The following is a 23177-nucleotide window of genomic DNA, read 5'->3' on the forward strand; positions in this document are numbered from 1 at the left end:
TTTTGTATTACTACAGAAAATCCCCATGTCCCCATCCCTAGCAGGAGGTTCGTGAGGGGATGGGGGTGGAAAGCAGCAGCCTGCTGTGCCCAAAGAAAGCAGGATCCTTCCCTCTGAAAAGAGCAGCATCACCCAAGGAGGCAGCTCTGTGCCTGATCTTGTGCTGCTCATTTGCACAGGCCTTGTGAGCCTAGAGTGCCTTGGCCACCTTGTGGTGTTACCGCAAGAGCTTGCCTGAGTGTCTGGATTGAGAAGCCAAGGGAAGGCAGCGAGCAGAGCAGTGGCTGGGGAGTGTGCAAGTGGCGAGTGTCCTGCATGCATCTCTTCTTGCTGGCACTTGGTTGTATCTAGCAGAAGAGGCAGCTGTGTGGGGCAGAGGCAGTGTGTTTGTAGAGTAGGTGGCAGAGCAGAGGTCTGGCGTCAGGTTGATGCCTGGTGCAGTGCCGAGTTGATCTGAGAGTGTCAGAAAGCCTTTGCAGTGCAGCTGCTCCCTCAGCTGATCTCTGTCCCTAGAAATGCACTAGAAATGGAAGTGGCATGCTGCTGCCATTGTGTAGGTGCTGCAGTGCGAAGGCTCCCAGCTCGGACTTGATGGTACTAAAGGAAAAGCGAGACCGATTGTTCCTTTTGTGATTTGTGTGCAGGGTGGCAGAGTGGAGCTGTCGCATGATCTGGAGAGAGTCTTGTCAGGAGATGAAAGCCTTTTGCAGAAGACTGTTCTGTACGGAATGATCACAGCGTAATCAAGGGACGTGCGAGTGGCCCAGGTGAGCTTCTCCTCTGTGAAGGTTTGCACTTTTGAGATCCCTTGTGACTCAGTCAAAGATAGGGCAGCAGCAGGCAGGTCGATGCCATTTGTGCTTGTGAGGTGAGTTGTGCCTCTGAAGCTGGTAGGCCAACAGCATGCCCATAGCTTTGGTGATGCTTGTGTCTCAGTGCCTCCTAAAGGGTGAGCAGGTCCGTTGCTGCTGTTGGTGCTTTTGTGGTGAGTTGTGCATCAGTATGTGACTGGCGATCAGCATGGACATTGCTGCTGTTTGTGCTTGTTGAGGTCAATTGTGCCTCAGTTGCAAAGAGGCCAGGAGCAGCTATTTGGCTTCATGGCTGCCTGTGAGGTCACTTCAGCATGAGCACCTGAGAGTCCACCTTGATGCATATTGCTGCTGTTTGTGTTTGTGCAGTTATTTGGCCTCAGTACCTGCTAGGCCACCAGCAGCCACGTTGCTACTTCTTTGTATCTGTGAGGCCACTTCTGCTGAGTGCTTGATAGGCCAGTGCTAGGTCCAGGGCTGCTGTTTTTGGTTGAGAGGTCACTTGTTCCTCTACTGCCTGATAGGCCAGTGCTGATCCTGTGGGTGGAGTTTGTGGTTGTGAGGTCACTTGTGGCCGAGTGCCTGATAGGCCAGTGGTAGTCATGTGGGTGCAGTTTGTGGTTGTGAGGTCACTTGTGGCTCAGTGCCTGATAGGCCAGTGCTGGTGATGTGGCTGCAGTTTGTGGTTGTGAGGTCACTTGTGGCTCAGTGCCTGATAGGCCACTGCATTTCCTGTGGGTGTAGTTTGTGTTTGTGATGTCACTTGTGGCTCAGTGCCTGATAGGCCCGTGCTGGTCATGTGGGTGGAGTTTGTGTTTGTGATGTCACTTGTGGCTCAGTGCCTGATAGGCCAGTGCTGGTGATGTGGCTGCAGTTTGTGTTTTTGATGTCACTTGTGGCTCAGTGCCTGATAGGCCCGTGCTGGTCATGTGGGTGGAGTTTGTGTTTGTGATGTCACTTGTGGCTCAGTGCCTGATAGGCCAGTGCTGGTGATGTGGGTGCAGTTTGTGTTTTTGATGTCACTTGTGGCTCAGTGCCTCATATTGCAGCCATGTGACCAGCACTGGCCTATCAGGCACTCAGCCACAAGTGACATCACAAACACAAACTCCACCCACATCACCAGCACTGGCATATGAGGCAGTGAGCCACAAGTGACATCACAACCACAAACTGCAGCCATGTGACCAGCACTGGCCTATCAGGCTCTGAGCCACAAGTGACCTGACAACCACAAACTGCACCCACATGACCAGCACTGGCCTATCAGGCCCTGAGCCACAAGTGACATCACAAACACAAACTGCACCCACATGACCAGCACTGGCCTATCAGGCACTGAGCCACAAGTGACATCACAATCACAAACTGCAGCCACATCACCAGCACTGGCATATGAGGCAGTGAGCCACAAGTGACATCACAACCACAAACTGCACCCACATCACCAGCACTGGCCTATCAGGCACTGAGCCACAAGTGACATCACAACCACAAACTGCAGCCACATGACCAGCACTGGCCTATCAGGCCCTGAGCCACAAGTGACATCACAAACACAAACTGCACCCACATGACCAGCACTGGCCTATCAGGCACTGAGCCACAAGTGACATCACAAACACAAACTGCACCCACATCACCAGCACTGGCCTATCAGGCACTGAGCCACAAGTGACAACACAAACACAAATTGCACCCACATCACCAGCACTGGCCTATCAGGCACTGAGCCACAAGTGACATCACAAACACAAACTGCACACACAGGACCAGCACTGGCCTATCAGGCACTGAGCCACAAGTGACAGCACAAACACAAACTGCAGCCATGTGACCAACACTGGCCTATCAGGCTCTGAGCCACAAGTGACATCACAACCACAAACTGCAGCCACATGACCAGCACTGGCCTATCAGGCACTGAGCCACAAGTGACATCACAAACACAAACTGCACACACAGGACCAGCACTGGCCTATCAGGCACTCAGCCACAAGTGACATCACAAATATAAACTGCAGCCACATGACCAGCACTGGCCTATCAGGCACTGAGCCACAAGTGACATCACAAACACAAACTGCAGCCATGTGACCAACACTGGCCTATCAGGCTCTGAGCCACAAGTGACATCACAACCACAAACTGCACCCACGTGACCAGCACTGGCCTATCAGGCACTGATCCGCGAATGACATCACAACAACAAACTGCACCCACGTGACCAGCACTGGCCTATCAGGCACTGAGCCACAAGTGACATCACAAACACAAACTGCACCCACATCACCAGCACTGGCCTATCAGGCACTGAGCCACAAGTGACATCACAAACACAAACTCCACCCACATCACCAGCACTGGCCTATCAGGCACTGAGCCACAAGTGACATCATAAACACAAACTCCACCCACATCACCAGCACTGGCCTATCAGGCACTGAGCCACAAGTGACATCAAAACCACAAACTGCACACACAGGACCAGCACTGGCCTATCAGGCACTGAGCCACAAGTGACATCACAACCACAAACTGCAGCCACATCACCAGCACTGGCCTATCAGGCCCTGAGCCACAAGTGACATCACAAACACAAACTCCACCCACATCACCAGCACTGGCCTATCAGGCACTGAGCCACAAGTGACATCAAAACCACAAACTGCAGCCATGTGACCAGCACTGGCCTATCAGGCCATGAGCCACAAGTGACATCAGAACCACAAACTGCACCCACATGACCAGCACTGGCCTATCAGGCACTGAGCCACAAGTGACATCACAAACACAAACTCCACCCACATCACCAGCACTGGCCTATCAGGCTCTGAGCCACAAGTGACATCACAACCACAAACTGCACACACAGGACTAGCATTGGCCTATCAGGCACTGAGCCACAAGTGACATCACAACCACAAACTGCAGCCATGTGACCAGCACTGGCCTATCAGGCACTGAGCCACAAGTGACATCACAACCACAAACTCCACCCACATCACCAGCACTGGCCTATCAGGCACTGAGCCACAAGTGACATCACAAACACAAACTCCACCCACGTGACCAGCACTGGCCTATCAGGCACTGATCCGCAAATGACATCACAACAACAAAGTGCACCCACGTGACCAGCACTGGCCTATCAGGCACTGAGCCACAAGTGACATCACAACCACAAACTCCACCCACATCACCAGCACTGGCCTATCAGGCACTGAGCCACAAGTGACATCACAACCACAAACTGCACCCACATGACCAGCACTGGCCTATCAGGCACTGAGCCACAAGTGACATCACAACCACAAACTGCACACACAGGACCAGCACTGGCCTATCAGGCACTGAGCCACAAGTGACATCACAAACACAAACTCCACGCACGTGACCAACACTGGCCTATCAGGCCCTGAGCCACAAGTGACATCAAAAACACAAACTGCAGCCACATCACCAGCACTGGCCTATCAGGCACTGAGCCACAAGTGACATCACAACCACAAACTCCACCCACGTGACCAGCACTGGCCTATCAGGCACTCAGCCTCAAGTGACCTAACAACCACAAACTGCAGCCACATCACCAGCACTGGCCTATCAGGCACTGAGCCACAAGTGACCTCACAATCATAAACTGCTCCCACATGAACAGCACTGGCCTATCAGGCACTGAGCCACAAGTGACATCACAAACACAAACTCCACCCACAGGAGCAGCACTGGCCTATCAGGCACTGAGCCACAAGTGACATCACAACCACAAACTCCACCCACATCACCAGCACTGGCCTATCAGGCACTGAGCCACAAGTGACATCACAAACACAAACTCCACCCACATCACCAGCACTGGCCTATCAGGCACTGAGCCACAAGTGACATCACAACCACAAACTGCAGCCATGTGACCAACACTGGCCTATCAGGCCCTGAGGCACAAGTGACATCAGAACCACAAAATGCACCCACATGACCAGCAGTGGCCTGTCAGGCACTGAGCCACAAGTGACATCACAACCACAAACTGCAGCCATGTGACCAACACTGGCCTATCAGGCACTGAGCCACAAGTGACATCACAACCACAAATTCCACCCACATCACCAGCACTGGCCTATCAGGCACTGAGCCACAAGTGACATCACAAACACAAACTCCACCCACATCACCAGCACTGGCCTATCAGGCACTGATCCGCAAATGACATCACAACAACAAACTGCACTCACGTGACCAGCACTGGCCTATCAGGCACTCAGCCACAAGTGACATCAAAACCACAAACTGCAGCCACATCACCAGCACTGGCCTATCAGGCACTGAGCCACAAGTGACATCACAAACACAAACTCCACCCACGTGACCAACACTGGCCTATCAGGCCCTGAGCCACAAGTGACATCACAAACACAAAGTGCACCCACATCACCAGCACTGGCCTATCAGGCACTGAGCCACAAGTGACATCACAAACACAAACTGCAGCCATGTGACCAACACTGGCCTATCAGGCTCTGAGCCACAAGTGACATCACAAACACAAACTGCACGCACATGACCAGCACTAGCCTATCAGGCACTGAGCCACAAGTGACATCACAAACACAAACTGCAGCCATGTGACGAACACTGGCCTATCAGGCACTGAGCCACAAGTGACATCACAAACACAAACTCCACCCACATCACCAGCACTGGCCTATCAGGCACTGATCCGCAAATGACATCACAACAACAAACTGCACTCACGTGACCAGCACTGGCCTATCAGGCACTGAGCCACAAGTGACATCACAACCACAAACTGCACACACAGGACCAGCACTGGCCTATCAGGCACTGAGCCACAAGTGACATCACAACCACAAACTCTATCCACATGACCAGCACTGGCTTATCAGGCACTGAGCCACAAGTGACATCACAATCACAAACTGCACCCACATGAACAGCACTGGCCTATCAGGCACTGAGCCACAAGTGACATCACAAACACAAACTCCACCCACGTGACCAGCACTGGCCTATCAGGCACTGATCCGCAAATGACATCACAACAACAAACTGCACCCACGTGACCAGCACTGGCCTATCAGGCACTGAGCCACAAGTGACATCACAAACACAAACTGCAGCCACATGACCAGCACTGGCCTATCAGGCACTGAGCCACAAGTGACATCACAAACACAAACTCCACCCACATCACCAGCACTGGCCTATCAGGCACTGAGCCACAAGTGACATCACAACCACAAACTGCACACACAGGACCAGCACTGGCCTATCAGGCACTGAGCCACAAGTGACATCACAACCACAAACTGCACCCACATGACCAGCACTGGCCTATCAGGCACTGAGCCACAAGTGACATCACAACCACAAACTGCAGCCACATCACCAGCACTGGCCTATCAGGCACTGAGCCACAAGTGACATCACAAACACAAACTGCAGCCACATGACCAGCACTGGCCTATCAGGCACTGAGCCACAAGTGACATCACAAACACAAACTCCACCCACATCACCAGCACTGGCCTATCAGGCACTGAGCCACAAGTGACATCACAACCACAAACTGCACACACAGGACCAGCACTGGCCTATCAGGCACTGAGCCACAAGTGACATCACAACCACAAACTGCACCCACATGACCAGCACTGGCCTATCAGGCACTGAGCCACAAGTGACATCACAACCACAAACTGCAGCCACATCACCAGCACTGGCCTATCAGGCACTGAGCCACAAGTGACATCACAAACACAAACTCCACGCACGTGACCAACACTGGCCTATCAGGCCCTGAGCCACAAGTGACATCACAACCACAAACTGCTCCCACGTGACCAGCACTGGCCTATCAGGCACTGAGCCACAAGTGACATCACAACCACAAACTGCACCCACATGACTACCACTGGCCTATCAGGCACTCGGCCACAAGTGACCTCACAACCACAAACTCCACCCACAGGATCAGCACTGGCCTATCAGGCAGTAGAGGAACAAGTGACCTCTCAACCAAAAACAGCAGCCCTGGACCTAGCACTGGCCTATCAAGCACTCAGCAGAAGTGGCCTCACAGATACAAAGAAGTAGCAACGTGGCTGCTGGTGGCCTAGCAGGTACTGAGGCCAAATAACTGCACAAACACAAACAGCAGCAATATGCATCAAGGTGGACTCTCAGGTGCTCATGCTGAAGTGACCTCACAGGCAGCCATGAAGCCAAATAGCTGCTCCTGGCCTCTTTGCAACTGAGGCACAATTGACCTCAACAAGCACAAACAGCAGCAATGTCCATGCTGATCGCCAGTCACATACTGATGCACAACTCACCACAAAAGCACCAACAGCAGCAACGGACCTGCTCACCCTTTAGGAGGCACTGAGACACAAGCATCACCAAAGCTATGGGCATGCTGTTGGCCTACCAGCTTCAGAGGCACAACTCACCTCACAAGCACAAATGGCATCGACCTGCCTGCTGCTGCCCTATCTTTGACTGAGTCACAAGGGATCTCAAAAGTGCAAACCTTCACAGAGGAGAAGCTCACCTGGGCCACTCGCACGTCCCTTGATTACGCTGTGATCATTCCGTACAGAACAGTCTTCTGCAAAAGGCTTTCATCTCCTGACAAGACTCTCTCCAGATCATGCGACAGCTCCACTCTGCCACCCTGCACACAAATCACAAAAGGAACAATCGGTCTCGCTTTTCCTTTAGTACCATCAAGTCCGAGCTGGGAGCCTTCGCACTGCAGCACCTACACAATGGCAGCAGCATGCCACTTCCATTTCTAGTGCATTTCTAGGGACAGAGATCAGCTGAGGGAGCAGCTGCACTGCAAAGGCTTTCTGACACTCTCAGATCAACTCGGCACTGCACCAGGCATCAACCTGACGCCAGACCTCTGCTCTGCCACCTACTCTACAAACACACTGCCTCTGCCCCACACAGCTGCCTCTTCTGCTACATACAACCAAGTGCCAGCAAGAAGAGATGCATGCAGGACACTCGCCACTTGCACACTCCCCAGCCACTGCTCTGCTCGCTGCCTTCCCTTGGCTTCTCAATCCAGACACTCAGGCAAGCTCTTGCGGTAACACCACAAGGTGGCCAAGGCACTCTAGGCTCACAAGGCCTGTGCAAATGAGCAGCACAAGATCAGGCACAGAGCTGCCTCCTTGGGTGATGCTGCTCTTTTCAGAGGGAAGGATCCTGCTTTCTTTGGGCACAGCAGGCTGCTGCTTTCCACCCCCATCCCCTCACGAACCTCCTGCTAGGGATGGGGACATGGGGATTTTCTGTAGTAATACAAAAGTTACAGATACAACACAGAAACACTTGAGAGTCCGGAAGGCCTCCTGAGCCCAAAGGAACCTCCCTTCCTTTCCTTTAGTTACTTGGACAAGGAGCTTGGACGGGGAAGGGAAAAAGGGTGCAGAGCCTTTGAAATGAGGCCCAAGCAATGAGACAGCCCCACACTGGACGGCTGCTGAAATGACAGCTCTCCTGGCTGCGCAGCCTCTGCAGCACCAGTCCGCGCTCCACAGCTGCCTTCACAGAGCACTGAGGGCTGGGTGCCACGGGCAACCTGGCCCTGGGCACATCTTCACCCCTCGCAGAGCCGGCAGCCCAAGAGCTCTGAGACTTCCACAGGTCAAGCTATGGACGCTTTGGGGCACTCACACAAAGGCACTCCAGACATGCTGGCATCTATTATAAGGGTCTTGGACTCGTCCTATATGGCACCACAACCTCCTAGGAAAAGGAGGGGGCACCGTAGCATTTGTTGAGCGGGCTGGCAATAACAGCACTTGTGGGAGGCGGAATTTGCAGCACAGCAGAGGTACCAGGAGCTGAACCCACAACCCAAGTCACCCAGGGAAGACAGGCGCATTTATGGAAGCCTTCGCATCCATACGTAGCCTCTTCTCAGTCACTTGCAGCTGCTTTCACAGAGGGCTCACGACGCTGGCCAAGATGTTGACAGGTACAGGGACACAGCCTGGCATCCTGCCTCCATCCTCAGCGCCTCTAGCACTGCACTGGGAACCTCCATGAGTGGAGCAACCTAGAAAGAAAGAAAGAATCGGAGTGTTACTGGCAGTTCTGCTGGCCTTACAGAGTCGCAACAGGCAGGGGCAAATGTCTCCCCTCTGTGCTCAGCTCTATTGGTGAGAACACAGCCAGAAGGGCCACCAAGACGTTCTACCCCTCTTTTTGGCACAGGTGACACCATGTCTGTATACCAGGTCCTGTTTGGGCTCTCCAGTTCTGCACAGGCGCTAACACACTGCAGGGAGTCCAGCACAGGGACACCAAGACGGTCAGGGGCTGCAGCGTGGGGCATAAAAGGAGAGGCTGCGAGAGCTGGCTTTGTTCAGCCTAGACAAGAGAAGGCCAACGGGGATCTTCATGCTGTGCACAGCTACCTTATGGAGGGCACAGAGAAGACGGAGCCGGATTTTCTTGGAGGTGCACACTAGTAGCATGGGAGGCAACGGGGACAAATCGGACAATGGGAAATGCTTCTGAGACATTAAGAAGAAACCTTTTTCTCCGTGACGGTGGCCAAACTGCGGCACAGGGATCCAGAGAGGTTCCCAGATCTCCATCCTTGGAGGTAATCAAAACTTCACTGGAAAAGGCCCCAAGATACCTCCTCTACTGGCACCTGCCTGGAGCAGGGCGTTGGAGCCCTGCTACCTCCACATGGCTCCCCCATTGCAGCCTCAAGGAATATGCTATTATGAGACTCTTGCCAAAGGCACCAGAGGCTTTGGAGATGCCGCCTCCACCGCTCAACAAGGACAGGTGTCTCAGAGCCACCCATCGCCCTCACAGGCCTGACTTCTTGTGAGGGGGCATCTCCCCTCTCTGCAAGGCTCTGCGTAGGCACAACGTGCAGAAATGCCTCTGACTGCTTTCATTAACTACCCATCTCGCTGAGGGACTGGAATGGATTAGCGTCTGAGATGGGAAGATGCAATGAGGGTCCAGATTCAGCAGAAAGCCTTTAAGGAGGGAGAAGAGAACTCTCTCCAGCAGTCGGTAAAATCCCAAAGACTCACGGAAGCATCAAACCCTTCCGAAACTGCAAGCCTGAACCTCAGCTGACACAAACCACCAAACTGGGAGCAGCCCTGCCTCGCACCACGATGCTCCAAGGAGGCAACACGGTCACCAACAGTCCTCACCCACGTCTCCCAGAAGGACACCGTGATGGCAGGCTGGGCCTTGGGAGCAGAGCACTGCTCTCTCCAGACACCTCCTCCCACGCTGAGCAGCAAAACACTGGCGCCACCACCCGGCTCCACCACAGGGCATCTCGCACTGTAACACGCCGTTACCTCCACACCTCACAGAGGGTTGGCAACCAACACACGCCTCTGCATCAGCGACACACAGCCCACAGCACCACACACGGCAGCACACAGGGCACCCCAAGCACCCCACAACACACAAAGCCCAACTCTCCAGACCTTCCATTCCTTTCTAGTCCTCCAAGGCCTTGCAACAGGCTCTGCCTCTGAACAGCCACTCACAGCCCGGGGCCTGCTCACTTCCCACCTTCCCACCAGGAAGCAGAGAAGAAGTGCTCTCACAGGGGCTGATCAGGCCAGCTTTTCCCTCTCGCTTGTGCCTCAACTTCTCTGAACAAGAAATCTCTTTCAAAATGTGGCCCATACCCTTTTTGGGGGGTGACATTCCTTCCATCTCCTCCAACAGCCTTTGCACCCATTCTCCAATGACTGCATACGTGCACAGAAAATCAGAGACCCCTAAAGTGTTACAGTTCTAAACGTGTCATAAAAGCAGCTGGACACCTCAAAGACAGACACAGCATGCAGACCTTGCAGGAAAATCTCACAAGCTCCCTGCTCTTTTGACAGGGGCAACTTCTAAAGCACACACACACCCTGGCAAGAAGAGATTATTCACACCACTGCTCACACCAGCACTACATTCACTTAGCAGCCTCAAAAGTCTAGCTGGACTCCCTAGCTGACCGGGAGGACGCTGCAAGCTTCTACTTAGCAACAAGTGGAAAGGCCAACTCCATGTCCATGCTCACCACAGAACATCATCTGCATTTTAAATGTAGCAGTACTAACTCATGATGATGGAGTGAAATAAAATTTGTGTCAGATGATGTGGAATATCGACTTCTGCTTGATTAATGAGTTGCATTTCTGTATTGCTGTAGAGCTCTGCAGGGGTCAATCCCTCCTCTGAGCACACGCAACAAACCCAGAAGTGACCTCACCACCAGCATCCAAGCCATGCATCTTCCCCTGACCTGTCAGCTGCTCACACAGAGGTGTCATCACATCACAGATTCACATCATGGCCTCATAATACTCACAGTGCTCTGAAACACCCATTGCCTACCAGTTACTACACCAAAAGATTAGCTTCTGCTATGCATTATCAACACCTAGCCTATGAAATTTAAGAATTGCAGAACAGCCTGCAAGTAATTCTTGGCAACATTTTCTAACGGGAGGATTGCATGGGAGCAGCGATCATCAAACTGAAGACAGCAGGGCCTCGTGTCCCAGGCACAGGGAGAAGCCTTCCCGCAACTCAGAACTCTGGTTCCTTCCCCAGTGCTGAACAAAACCAAAAAATCCTCTACACATCCAGGACAACAAGCATTCTCCTATTTTAGGCCCTGACAACTGGAGGCACGTGGAAGGACTCAGGCCAGGGCATCTCAGTTGGTGAAACCAGCAGAGACACAATTCAGCAACTCTTCACCCTGACCTAGGAGCATGGAAAGAACAACAGCAAGTGCGAGCAATGGCCGTTCATCAACTTTCAAGGCCCCTGACAAGCAAAACAGCTCACACTTACAGAGCTCTTCTGCAAACACCCTTCACCCTGCTGCCAGGCTCACAGGTCTCGGTGCAAAGCAAGAGGCAGGGAGCAAAAACAACGGCTAAGGCACGGCATCACATGCGGGCACAGCCTCTCTCAGAGCCACTCGGAAATGCAGTTTTCACAACAAAAGACACCATCGGGAAGGGCACCTCGCGACGACACCAGCAGCCTGCTCACACTTTGCCCAGCACCTCCCAAACGCACCTCGAAGCAGCACCTGGGGCTGCGCTGGCAGCAGCAGCTCAGGAAAATGCTTTAACAGGGATCCCAGAGCCACCACAGGGCCAGAGCTTCCTGCCCCCAAACCCCACCGAGCCGCCCCGGCCCAGCTGCTCGCGGCAGGCCGCCACGTCTGGCTGCAGGGCAGCTCCCCCCTCTGGCCCACGTCGCTCTGGCCCCTGCTCACGGCCCCACCAGCCCCTGCTGCAGCTCCTGCAGCAAAGCAGCCCCGGCAAAGCCAGCACCGCTGCCCCGCCCCGGCGGGAGGGCACCCGCCGCCATTTGAACGCGCCCGCAGCCCCCACCAAACGCTCTCGCCCGCTCGCTTCTCGCCTGCTTTGCTCCCGCTCCTCTTCCACCTCTTTGACGTCTTTTTTTTCCCCACATGCTGGACTGCAATTGGCTGGCAGAGCCATCAGTGAAATCGATGCCCGCCCTCCTCCTCCTGACAGCCAATAGAAGGGCTGCACTGCGGCGATGCCATGGCAACGCTGGGCCCTCCTGCCCTGGCGGCCAGCTCCGCCCCCTCCCCCTTGGTCGGGCGCCATGTTGTGGGCGGCAGCGCGGGGCGCGGCGGGGCCTGCGTGCAGCGTGGTGCTGTGTGGGCGGGCAGTGCGGGGCCCCGGGGTGCGGCCGCTGCCCCGGCGGGGCTGGGCTGTGCGGCAGGGGCCCCGCGGGGCTGCTGGCCGCCCTGCGCCCTGGGGGCTGTGCGGGGTGTGGGGGGGGCAGCACTGGGGCCTGTGCTGGTGGCCTCCGTGGTGCCGCTGTGGGGGCCCTGGGGCTGGCTGTGGCACCAGAGCCCTCAGGCAGCGTCCTCCTGCCCCCAGGGCAGGGCAGGGCAGGGCAGGGCAGTGTCCTCTCGCCCCTCCTGCCCCGGCCGCCTGCCCACGGCAGCCCTAGGGCTTGGCTAGGTAGCGGTGGTGTGGGGTCGTGAGGGTGCTGGGGGAGATGGCTGTGTTGGGCTCACCCCAGCGCTGCCCACCCAGCTCAGAGAAAAGACCTTGGTGTCAGCCAGGACCTGTTGAATGAGGATTGCACCTCCGCCTGTTTCCAGGCTGCTCTCTCCAATGTATTTTCTTTTGGGTGCAGAGGTTTGAGCCCAATTTGCAGGAAGACAGGGTCTGTGGCCATCTGAAGGTGGCATCTCTGAGCCCAAAACATGCTGCGCCAAGCTGGAAGCATAAAAGGATCGAGGGGGAAGGAAGAGAGATTTTTCCCAAACACCCAGAGGACTTGGGGTTATTAAAAGGTGAAGGTTTTATTATCATATACGGACATTTCCAGCAGGGTCTTGAGAGCCCCATGGAGCTGCAGGCCACCTCAGCATCTGGGATGCAGGACCCCTTTCCTCTCAGAGCCAGACCCCAAAGAGGACCCACTCCCAGGGAAACCTGTCATGGATTCCCATGCCCCCCCCCCCCCACCCTAAGAGGCGATGGAGCTGGCCGCACAGAAGCCTTGGGGCTCAGGACAGCCCCATCCCCAGGACCCAGCAGTCCTGGCTGCCACATTGTCGCCCGAGCCAGAGGGGACCCTCAGGCAGGGCTCTCGCAGCAGCCCCCAGCCCTGTCCAGGCACCCCCACAGCCCGGGATCCACAGCAGTTTTGGCAGTTAACAGTCTCTGTGCGACACCTCGGGAAGGATCTCCCAAAGCCCTTACCCTCGGTGGAGAGCCGCAGGAGCGCAGGGGACAAGGAGCTGTGGTCCTGGCTGATGGTGTCCATCCAGCAGTCCTCCATCTCGCTTGCCCTCTTGCTCTCGTTTCACCTCTCCAGCCAGAGAAACAGGACGCTCTTCCCATCTCATTACCCAAAACTCCTTTCCAACATGCCCCTGCTCCTCCGTCTGTTGGTGAGGGGCCCCAACGTGGTCCCACTGCCTCCTGTCCCCTCTCCTTGCCGTGGAGCCACTATGAAAGGCAGCCGTGGGGAGGGTGTGAGCAGTGCCCAGGAGTGCCTGGGCCTCACAGGGAAGTGAGGGTCCCCGCCCACGACACCGGGGAGACCTCCCTGTGATGTGGCACGTCCCACTGTGACCTCAGCTCGTGTCATCTGGGGGCTCTGTAGGTCACTGCCATGGAGATGGCACAGCCAGGGAGAGAGCAGAGAGATTTCCCCTCACGTCCTGGAAAGCCATCACTTCCCTTCACTGCAGTTATTTTCCATAATTTTCTGATAAATCCTTCAGGAACGTCTCCAGACAGTGTCAAAGACTGTGAAATATCTCAAACGGGGCACTGGAGATGTCACTTCTGCGCCCCTGCACTGACAGGTCACTGCACTGGGCAGACCTGTGCAGGAATCTGGGGTTTGGGGGTTGGCGTTTTTACAGGATCCAAGGCATGTGGGATGAACCAGCACAAAGCATGGCCACAGGCTGAGAAATGCTTTGGTGAGCCTCAAAACTGGTTTCTGCTGTGGGCCCCTCTTTTTGTGGAAGCAGGATGCAGGACAATGTGGGACAGGACGTAGCTTTCCTCCTTTAGGCACCAAGGCAGGATCTCTGCTTTTAAAAGTGCTCAGCAAGGTTTCTCAGTCGGCAGTGCTTGAGCTAGAGATGCTATGCCAGAGAAGAGCAAACATAGCCTTAACACACGTCATCCAGAGGCCCTTATCCAGGACCCTGGAGCCTGCCAGGCTCCAAAGCCATGGGCGAGGCCAGGTAGCAAATGTGGGGAAGTTTTCCCATTTCCCATGAAGTTTGCCCATCTTTCCTTCTGGCTGAGCCTGAGGAAGCCATTTCTCATCCCTGGGCCTCATTTGGTCCTTGTGCTTTTCAGTGTCACCTTGGGGCTGTGCTTCTCCCCTGGGTACGCTCCTCAGCCCCCTGCCCTCCTCCCCAAAGGCACCCTTGCTCTCCTGGGTCTGTACAGCCCCGACATCCTGGATCTCCCACATTTTATGACTCTGGGCTTCTCAGGACATGCTCACACACTGCAGTGCTGCTGTCCAGGCTCCGGTGCAGAGCCTATGAGGCAGTGCGATGCCTCAGGACGTGCATTTTGACTCACTCCCAAGTTTGTGAGATGACCAGCTCCCAGCTCTGCAGCTGCTGAAGTTTGAGAACATCCCTACAACCAGCCTTCCTGCTCTTCCTAATCTCTGCACAGTTTTGGGGCAAATCTTGCAGAAGGGAGACTCTGTCCCCCTTGAATACTGTGAGAGATGTGGCTTTCCAAGTCACTGCAAAAGGAAGGACTCCTTTACTTCTTTGGGTTGCTTCTTGAGCCTGTGGCACCCCCTCTGTGATGCTGGGAGCCCCAGCTCTGCAGCCTGGTGTCTTTGCCCTTTCTCTCCCGTGTCTCCTGTTTGTCTACCCAAAGTCTTCTCTCCACACCAGGGGCATGGGAAGTGCTGCTTTAGAGAGCTCATTTGAAGCTGTGACATGTTGTGAATCTGAAGGCCTGAAGGAGGCTAGTCTGGGACATGGCTGTGCCCACAGACCCCCTCCTGTTCCCAGCCTGAGGATCCAGGAAGGTCTCCAGGGAGAGCAGTGGGCTTGGGGGTGGGTGAGATGGGTTTCCCTCAACATCCCTGGGTCCTGCATGGGTTTCTCTGAGTGCTCAGGAAAATCCCTCTTCTATAGGGGCTTGCATCAAGACTTTTCCAGACTTTTGTACAGAAACACAGCCTGGTCTGGGATCCCCAAGAGCAGCACGGCCCCCAGCATCGCCCGGGACCCCCAGGAGCTGTCTGGCTCTCTCTTCTGTTCCCCCATTCCCCGATTAAATGGACACTTTGTAGCCTCACCTTTACAACACTCCGCCTGGACGCTGCAACATTGTGACTCCTCCCCTAGCTCATTCCCATAGGCAGCTGCTGATTTGCGACCTGCCTATTGGCTGGCAGGAGGAGGGGGGCGGGTCTGGATTTCACTGACGGCTCTGTCAGCCAATCGGAGTCCACCATGTGGAAGAAAAACAGACGTGAAAGAGAGAAGTGAAAGAGGAGAGGGAGCGAAGCAGGGGAGGCTTTGGGTGGAAAGCAGGACCGGGCTTGGGCAGCTTGTTTCTCACAAGACCGTGAGAAACGCTCTGCCCCCCCTGGCCAGTATAACTGCTCTGCCTGGCACTGAGGCACAGGAGGACTCAGGGTGGAGATCGGGCTCTGCAGAGAAGAGCCCCAGGGGCAGAGTTAGGAAACAAGAAAAGACCTCGAATGCGAAAAAACAGCATCTTTAAGTACACCAGAAACCAGCAGGGGCTGGAAAATGCCCCAAGCTGTAGTAAAAGTTTCTGAGCATAAAGAAAAATCAATGAAAAAAAAAGAAAAACTGTTCAAATTTGAAAAATAGATGGATGTAACCGAGTAACCTTAAAAGAAGTAGCTTCAGCAGTTACAGTTAAAACCAAACTATAACAACCTAATGGCCTTGGTAGGCTTTTCTTTTTGTTTGGGTTCTACAGAGTGACCCTCTGAAGAGCAACAACTTGAAAAGAAGCAGCCAGAAAGAGTGGTAGAATTGTTAGGCTAAGTAATGTGTTTTTTAAAAGTATCTAAATAATAGAATGAACCTAGGAGCCAGGAGAGAAGTAACATCAAAGGAAGATGGCAGACCTAAGAATGAGGGGATACACATACCAGGCTGATAACGAAACTCAACGGCTGTATTCTAGTGTTTGTAAAAATTGATGATCCTAAGGAAGGGGCTAACACCTTCCCTTGATGAAAGGAAAGGAAAGAAAGAGAAAAAGATGGTAAAATTAAGCATAAATGTAACAGCTGTTGATCTGAAGTTAAAGTTGTCTGTTTCCTATAGAGAAGACAGGGAAATACGGAAAAAGAATAATAAAAAAAAGGTGACCAACTCTATTTGAAGCTCCTCTAAAGGGAACTATTCCAGCTTGGGGAACAAACTGATCTTTCGGTGCAGGAAAGAAATGCCTGCAATTAAAGGAAATAAGATTTCTGTGTTAAGATATGGAGCTGGAACAACACTCGGATTCACCAAATTTGGGTCAATAGGCCAGACCAATCATGTTGCTATTAGGATTAAGACTGTTATTTTTAACAGTTGTTTACGTGTTACTGCAAATGGGCATGCTTTGCTTTTGGCGTCTATTAATAGCAGTGCGCATTTCCCCAGTACACTGTGCTTACCCAAAAGCCGCCCACTGCACACCAAGGGGAATTAGCTGACTTCTGAAATAAATGCGTGTGTCTGGCGGTGTCAAGGGGTGGAGTGACAGGCGCCACACAGGCAAGCGTGGGACTCTGGATGGTGCAGCCCACAGAAGAGGGGTTTGCTCTGGGGTGATCCCAGGAGTTAAGGAACCCCGGGTGCATCACGGCTGGAGCCACCACACTGTGGGGTTGCTGCAGCCTGGGGGCAACCGTCTAACGACCCCACGACTGACAATTCCAGACAGAGGAGAAGTGACACCACAGACTCACCCCATAAACATCTAGGTGCTGTGGAACCATTCCCCACAGAAAGACCTGTTAGTGGGCAAGTTGTTACTAACTGAACAGTGCTGTGGGCTGAGCACTAGGTTACCTGTTGATGTGCATGCTGTTATTGACTGAGGCCATACAGCTTTTGTGTAACTGCGGTCTGGCGTTGTTTTGACTCGCTATAGAAAAGAGTAAGCCACAGAAGTTGGTGTGGACTCTGACCGACCATCAGCTGGCCTGTGGATGTCAATGGCGTGATGAGGAGAATCCAGGCAAACTACCAGGTTTGTTATAAGCTCTTATCTCTAATAAATTCTCATACTTGACAAATGATGATCTCTTGGAGTTCAGTGCAAATAACCCCCGAATTCAAAAGAATCACAGACACCCCTCTATTGGCGTGTCACAGGTAACACTCACAAGGGGCATCAAATCTCTTGAACGGGATGGTTGGTTACTGTCCAGATGGTGGTGGCAGTCTCCTTTGCCAGGGTCCTTCCAACAGTGGCTTCCACTGGATCAGATGAGACTCCCCGAACTGTTCTTCTGGGGAATTTTTATAGTCCAGCTGGCTTGTGGTCCTGTGTGACCTCTCCAGCATATGCATGAGCCATTGCTACTGATTACCTTAAATTGCATATCAAAGCATCTCCTAACTCTCCTAAGAATGCACAAAAGACTGTCCTACATAGCCGCTTCTTCATTTGCAGGAGCAGTTTGTACTGTCGATTTTCAAGGGCCTTAAGTATTTACAGTTTAATCAGTTCTGCAGCAGGAGCTGCTGCAGAGATTCTGAAACAGCCAGATACTCCACCTGAGGTGGTACTCACCACATTTAAGCACAGGAATTGGTCCAGGCACAGCAGGATCTGCCTCTAGAAATCTCTAGAACTGTCTGAAATACCCACTTGGAGAGGTTCTGCACCAGTCAGTCCAACACTTAATTTGGAAAGTGGTAGGAGTTCTGTCAGTCTCCTAGTTTTAAGTCCATCCCCTGTTTCAGACGACCAGCCCCAGGGCCCCCACGCTGGCGCCAGGGCTGCCGCCAGCACAGGCCCCAGTGCTGCCCCCCCCCACGCCCCGCACAGCCCCCAGGGCGCAGGGCGGCCAGCAGCCCCGCGGGGCCCCTGCCGCACAGCCCAGCCCCGCCGGGGCAGCGGCCGCACCCCGGGGCCCGCACTGCCCGCCCACACAGCACCACGCTGCACCCAGGCCCCGCCGCGCCCCGCGCTGCCGCCCACAACATGGCGCCCGACCAAGGGGGAGGGGGCGGAGCTGGCCGCCAGGGCAGGAGGGCCCAGCGTTGCCATGGCATCGCCGCAGTGCAGCCCTTCTATTGGCTGTCAGGAGGAGGAGGGCGGGCATCGATTTCACTGATGGCTCTGCCAGCCAATTGCAGTCCAGCATGTGGGGAAAAAAAAGACGTCAAAGAGGTGGAAGAGGAGCGGGAGCAAAGCAGGCGAGAAGCGAGCGGGCGAGAGCGTTTGGTGGGGGCTGCGGGCGCGTTCAAATGGCGGCGGGTGCCCTCCCGCCGGGGCGGGGCAGCGGTGCTGGCTTTGCCGGGGCTGCTTTGCTGCAGGAGCTGCAGCAGGGGCTGGTGGGGCCGTGAGCAGGGGCCAGAGCGACGTGGGCCAGAGGGGGGAGCTGCCCTGCAGCCAGACGTGGCGGCCTGCCGCGAGCAGCTGGGCCGGGGCGGCTCGGTGGGGTTTGGGGGCAGGAAGCTCTGGCCCTGTGGTGGCTCTGGGATCCCTGTTAAAGCATTTTCCTGAGCTGCTGCTGCCAGCGCAGCCCCAGGTGCTGCTTCGAGGTGCGTTTGGGAGGTGCTGGGCAAAGTGTGAGCAGGCTGCTGGTGTCGTCGCGAGGTGCCCTTCCCGATGGTGTCTTTTGTTGTGAAAACTGCATTTCCGAGTGGCTCTGAGAGAGGCTGTGCCCGCATGTGATGCCGTGCCTTAGCCGTTGTTTTTGCTCCCTGCCTCTTGCTTTGCACCGAGACCTGTGAGCCTGGCAGCAGGGTGAAGGGTGTTTGCAGAAGAGCTCTGTAAGTGTGAGCTGTTTTGCTTGTCAGGGGCCTTGAAAGTTGATGAACGGCCATTGCTCGCACTTGCTGTTGTTCTTTCCATGCTCCTAGGTCAGGGTGAAGAGTTGCTGAATTGTGTCTCTGCTGGTTTCACCAACTGAGATGCCCTGGCCTGAGTCCTTCCACGTGCCTCCAGTTGTCAGGGCCTAAAATAGGAGAATGCTTGTTGTCCTGGATGTGTAGAGGATTTTCTGGTTTTGTTCAGCACTGGGGAAGGAACCAGAGTTCTGAGTTGCGGGAAGGCTTCTCCCTGTGCCTGGGACACGAGGCCCTGCTGTCTTCAGTTTGATGATCGCTGCTCCCATGCAATCCTCCCGTTAGAAAATGTTGCCAAGAATTACTTGCAGGCTGTTCTGCAATTCTTAAATTTCATAGGCTAGGTGTTGATAATGCATAGCAGAAGCTAATCTTTTGGTGTAGTAACTGGTAGGCAATGGGTGTTTCAGAGCACTGTGAGTATTATGAGGCCATGATGTGAATCTGTGATGTGATGACACCTCTGTGTGAGCAGCTGACAGGTCAGGGGAAGATGCATGGCTTGGATGCTGGTGGTGAGGTCACTTCTGGGTTTGTTGCGTGTGCTCAGAGGAGGGATTGACCCCTGCAGAGCTCTACAGCAATACAGAAATGCAACTCATTAATCAAGCAGAAGTCGATATTCCACATCATCTGACACAAATTTTATTTCACTCCATCATCATGAGTTAGTACTGCTACATTTAAAATGCAGATGATGTTCTGTGGTGAGCATGGACATGGAGTTGGCCTTTCCACTTGTTGCTAAGTAGAAGCTTGCAGCGTCCTCCCGGTCAGCTAGGGAGTCCAGCTAGACTTTTGAGGCTGCTAAGTGAATGTAGTGCTGGTGTGAGCAGTGGTGTGAATAATCTCTTCTTGCCAGGGTGTGTGTGTGCTTTAGAAGTTGCCCCTGTCAAAAGAGCAGGGAGCTTGTGAGATTTTCCTGCAAGGTCTGCATGCTGTGTCTGTCTTTGAGGTGTCCAGCTGCTTTTATGACACGTTTAGAACTGTAACATTTTAGGGGTCTCTGATTTTCTGTGCACGTATGCAGTCATTGGAGAATGGGTGCAAAGGCTGTTGGAGGAGATGGAAGGAATGTCACCCCCCAAAAAGGGTATGGGCCACATTTTGAAAGAGATTTCTTGTTCAGAGAAGTTGAGGCACAAGCGAGAGGGAAAAGCTGGCCTGATCAGCCCCTGTGAGAGCACTTCTTCTCTGCTTCCTGGTGGGAAGGTGGGAAGTGAGCAGGCCCCGGGCTGTGAGTGGCTGTTCAGAGGCAGAGCCTGTTGCAAGGCCTTGGAGGACTAGAAAGGAATGGAAGGTCTGGAGAGTTGGGCTTTGTGTGTTGTGGGGTGCTTGGGGTGCCCTGTGTGCTGCCGTGTGTGGTGCTGTGGGCTGTGTGTCGCTGATGCAGAGGCGTGTGTTGGTTGCCAACCCTCTGTGAGGTGTGGAGGTAACGGCGTGTTACAGTGCGAGATGCCCTGTGGTGGAGCCGGGTGGTGGCGCCAGTGTTTTGCTGCTCAGCGTGGGAGGAGGTGTCTGGAGAGAGCAGTGCTCTGCTCCCAAGGCCCAGCCTGCCATCACGGTGTCCTTCTGGGAGACGTGGGTGAGGACTGTTGGTGACCGTGTTGCCTCCTTGGAGCATCGTGGTGCGAGGCAGGGCTGCTCCCAGTTTGGTGGTTTGTGTCAGCTGAGGTTCAGGCTTGCAGTTTCGGAAGGGTTTGATGCTTCCGTGAGTCTTTGGGATTTTACCGACTGCTGGAGAGAGTTCTCTTCTCCCTCCTTAAAGGCTTTCTGCTGAATCTGGACCCTCATTGCATCTTCCCATCTCAGACGCTAATCCATTCCAGTCCCTCAGCGAGATGGGTAGTTAATGAAAGCAGTCAGAGGCATTTCTGCACGTTGTGCCTACGCAGAGCCTTGCAGAGAGGGGAGATGCCCCCTCACAAGAAGTCAGGCCTGTGAGGGCGATGGGTGGCTCTGAGACACCTGTCCTTGTTGAGCGGTGGAGGCGGCATCTCCAAAGCCTCTGGTGCCTTTGGCAAGAGTCTCATAATAGCATATTCCTTGAGGCTGCAATGGGGGAGCCATGTGGAGGTAGCAGGGCTCCAACGCCCTGCTCCAGGCAGGTGCCAGTAGAGGAGGTATCTTGGGGCCTTTTCCAGTGAAGTTTTGATTACCTCCAAGGATGGAGATCTGGGAACCTCTCTGGATCCCTGTGCCGCAGTTTGGCCACCGTCACGGAGAAAAAGGTTTCTTCTTAATGTCTCAGAAGCATTTCCCATTGTCCGATTTGTCCCCATTGCCTCCCATGCTACTAGTGTGCACCTCCAAGAAAATCCGGCTCCGTCTTCTCTGTGCCCTCCATAAGGTAGCTGTGCACAGCATGAAGATCCCCGTTGGCCTTCTCTTGTCTAGGCTGAACAAAGCCAGCTCTCGCAGCCTCTCCTTTTATGCCCCACGCTGCAGCCCCTGACCGTCTTGGTGTCCCTGTGCTGGACTCCCTGCAGTGTGTTAGCGCCTGTGCAGAACTGGAGAGCCCAAACAGGACCTGGTATACAGACATGGTGTCACCTGTGCCAAAAAGAGGGGTAGAACGTCTTGGTGGCCCTGCTGGCTGTGTTCTCACCAATAGAGCTGAGCACAGAGGGGAGACATTTGCCCCTGCCTGTTGCGACTCTGTAAGGCCAGCAGAACTGCCAGTAACACTCCGATTCTTTCTTTCTTTCTAGGTTGCTCCACTCATGGAGGTTCCCAGTGCAGTGCTAGAGGCGCTGAGGATGGAGGCAGGATGCCAGGCTGTGTCCCTGTACCTGTCAACATCTTGGCCAGCGTCGTGAGCCCTCTGTGAAAGCAGCTGCAAGTGACTGAGAAGAGGCTACGTATGGATGCGAAGGCTTCCATAAATGCGCCTGTCTTCCCTGGGTGACTTGGGTTGTGGGTTCAGCTCCTGGTACCTCTGCTGTGCTGCAAATTCCGCCTCCCACAAGTGCTGTTATTGCCAGCCCGCTCAACAAATGCTACGGTGCCCCCTCCTTTTCCTAGGAGGTTGTGGTGCCATATAGGACGAGTCCAAGACCCTTATAATAGATGCCAGCATGTCTGGAGTGCCTTTGTGTGAGTGCCCCAAAGCGTCCATAGCTTGACCTGTGGAAGTCTCAGAGCTCTTGGGCTGCCGGCTCTGCGAGGGGTGAAGATGTGCCCAGGGCCAGGTTGCCCGTGGCACCCAGCCCTCAGTGCTCTGTGAAGCCAGCTGTGGAGCGCGGACTGGTGCTGCAGAGGCTGCGCAGCCAGGAGAGCTGTCATTTCAGCAGCCGTCCAGTGTGGGGCTGTCTCATTGCTTGGGCCTCATTTCAAAGGCTCTGCACCCTTTTTCCCTTCCCCGTCCAAGCTCCTTGTCCAAGTAACTAAAGGAAAGGAAGGGAGGTTCCTTTGGGCTCAGGAGGCCTTCCGGACTCTCAAGTGTTTCTGTGTTGTATCTGTAACTTTTGTATTACTACAGAAAATCCCCATGTCCCCATCCCTAGCAGGAGGTTCGTGAGGGGATGGGGGTGGAAAGCAGCAGCCTGCTGTGCCCAAAGAAAGCAGGATCCTTCCCTCTGAAAAGAGCAGCATCACCCAAGGAGGCAGCTCTGTGCCTGATCTTGTGCTGCTCATTTGCACAGGCCTTGTGAGCCTAGAGTGCCTTGGCCACCTTGTGGTGTTACCGCAAGAGCTTGCCTGAGTGTCTGGATTGAGAAGCCAAGGGA

The sequence above is a fragment of the Apteryx mantelli genome, chromosome 8 (genome assembly GCF_036417845.1).
Source record: "Apteryx mantelli isolate bAptMan1 chromosome 8, bAptMan1.hap1, whole genome shotgun sequence".
In the NCBI taxonomy this organism is placed as follows: Eukaryota; Metazoa; Chordata; class Aves; order Apterygiformes; family Apterygidae; genus Apteryx; species Apteryx mantelli.